The sequence below is a fragment of the Mus caroli genome, chromosome 6 (genome assembly GCF_900094665.2).
Source record: "Mus caroli chromosome 6, CAROLI_EIJ_v1.1, whole genome shotgun sequence".
Taxonomy (NCBI): domain Eukaryota; kingdom Metazoa; phylum Chordata; class Mammalia; order Rodentia; family Muridae; genus Mus; species Mus caroli.
Window position 1 is genome coordinate 124,795,679 of NC_034575.1, and position 2,389 is coordinate 124,798,067.

The following is a 2,389-nucleotide window of genomic DNA, read 5'->3' on the forward strand; positions in this document are numbered from 1 at the left end:
AGTTAGGGAGAAAGTGGGCAGCCTTGTCTAGTCTCTGATTTTAGTGAGATTGCTTCTAGCTTCTCTCCATTTAGTTTGATAGTGGCTACTGGTTTGCTGTATATTGCTTTTATTATGTTTAGGTATGGACTTTGAATTCCTGATTTTTCCATGACTTTTATCATGAAGGGGTGTTGTATTTTGTTAAATGCTTTCTTAGCATCTAACAAGATGATCATGTGATTTTTGTCTTTGAGTTTGTTTATATAGTGGATTACTTTGATGGATTTCCGTATATTAAACCATCCCTGCATTCCTGGGATGAAGCCTACTTGATCATGATGGATGATTTTTTTGATGTGTTCTTGTATTCGGTTTGCGAGGATTTTATTGAGTATTTTTGCATTGATATTCATAAGGGAAATTGGTCTGAAATTCTCTTTCTTTGTTGGATCTTTGTGTTGTTTAGGTATCAGAGTAATTGTGGCTTCATAGAATGAATTGCATAGAGTACCTTCTGTTTCTATTTTGCGGAATAGTTTGAGGAGAGTTGGTATTAGGTCTTCTTTGAAGGTCTGATAGAACTCTGTACTAAATCCAACTGGTCCTGGGCTTTTTTTTGGTTGGAAGACTATTGATGTCTACTTCTATTTCTTTAGGGGATATAGGACTGTTTAGATCATTAATCTGATCCTGATTTAACTTTGTACCTGGTATCTGTCTTGAAAATTGTCCATTTCATCCAGGTTTTCCAGTTTTGTTGAGTATAGCCTTTTGTAGTAGGATCTGATGATGTATTGGATTTCCTCAGGTTCTGTTGTTATGTCTCCTTTTTCATTCTGATTTTGGTAATTAGGATGCTGTCCCTGTGCCCTCTAGTTAGTCTGGCTAAGGGTTTATCTACCTTGTTGATTTTGTCAAAGAACTAGCTCCTGGTTTGGTTGAGCCTTTGAATAGTTCTTCTTGTTTCCACTTGGTTGATTTCAACCCTAAGTTTGATTATTTCCTGCTGTCTACTCCTCTTGGGTGAATTTGCTTCCTTTGTTCTAGAGCTTCTAGGTATGCTGTCAGGCTGCTAGAGTATGCTCTCTCTAGTTTCTTTTTGGAGGCACTCAGGGCTATGAGTTTTTCTTTTTAGGACTGCCTTCATTGTTTCCCATAAGTTTGGGTATTTTGTGGTTTCATTTTCATTAAACTCTAAAAAGTCTTTCATTTCTTTCTTTATTTCTTCCTTGACCAAGGTATCATTGAGTAGAGTGTTCTTCAGTTTCCATGTGAATGTTGGCTTTCTATTATTTATGCTGTTATTGAAGATCAGCCTTAGTCTGTGATGATCTGATAGGATGGATGGGATAATCTCAATCTTTTTGTATCTGTTGAGGCCTGTTTTCTGACCAATTATATGGTCAGTTATGGAGGAGGTTCCATGAGGTGTTGAAAAGAAGATATATCTTTTGTTTTAGGATAAAATTTTCTGTAGCTATCTGTTAAATGCCATGCACTCTGGTTGAGTCAGCTTGACAGGTTAAGAGGCCTGGAAGGCACTCAAGAGGCAGAGAGTTTCACGGAAACTCACCTCCTGGAGTCTGGAGTTCTCTTTAACCCATATACTGAAACCCTATTCCCGAGTTAGTCTGGTGTAGGATCCACGTGCTCTCTTTTAGTATTATCTTATTATAAGTGTCTTTTAAGATTGAATTCTGACATAGCTAAGCCTTCACCAGTGTTCCAACGTCCTAGAAAGTCCTTGAGCCAACCATGGGCTTGGAATTCAGTAAGAATGTTGCCTATTCAATGACATTCAGAATTGCCTCTAGTATTACACTATCACTTTGAATAAAAGCTAAGTCACTGCCCTACACAGGAAGTATAGCTAGCTGAGTTACACCCATACACATGTATTTACAATGGCCTAGGGTGAAGGTAGACTATACAATAGACTAAAATAGGAACTATGGCAAGGGCACGAAGCCCTTTACCCTGGCTTCTAAGATTAAGTGGACCTTAGGTGGAGCTCTTTTTGATCCCAGTTCTTAACAATGAATTTTATCCCAGGTGGTTCCTGTCAGACCTTCTGTGTTTGTATTCCTCTGTTTTGTGTAAGAATCCAGTAACCTCTTTGTATCTTGCTGTTGAGTCACCCAACTTCCCTATTTTCTTCTGTATAAAAAGTTTGATGCTTGATTTGACAAATTACATTCAGATTCTACACAACCTCTCCTGTGTGAATCTGTCTGTCATTCCCTCCGACTCTTTGCCCATCTGCCCCAGAGACCCCTTCCATGAAGACAAAGGGATCCAGAGGCTCTGGGGTAGTTAAATTCATTTCTTTCATAAATTCTGTTAGTTTTAATGTATCTCTGTTTAGTTTCTGTCTCCAGGATCTGTCCATTGGTGAGAGTGGGGTGTT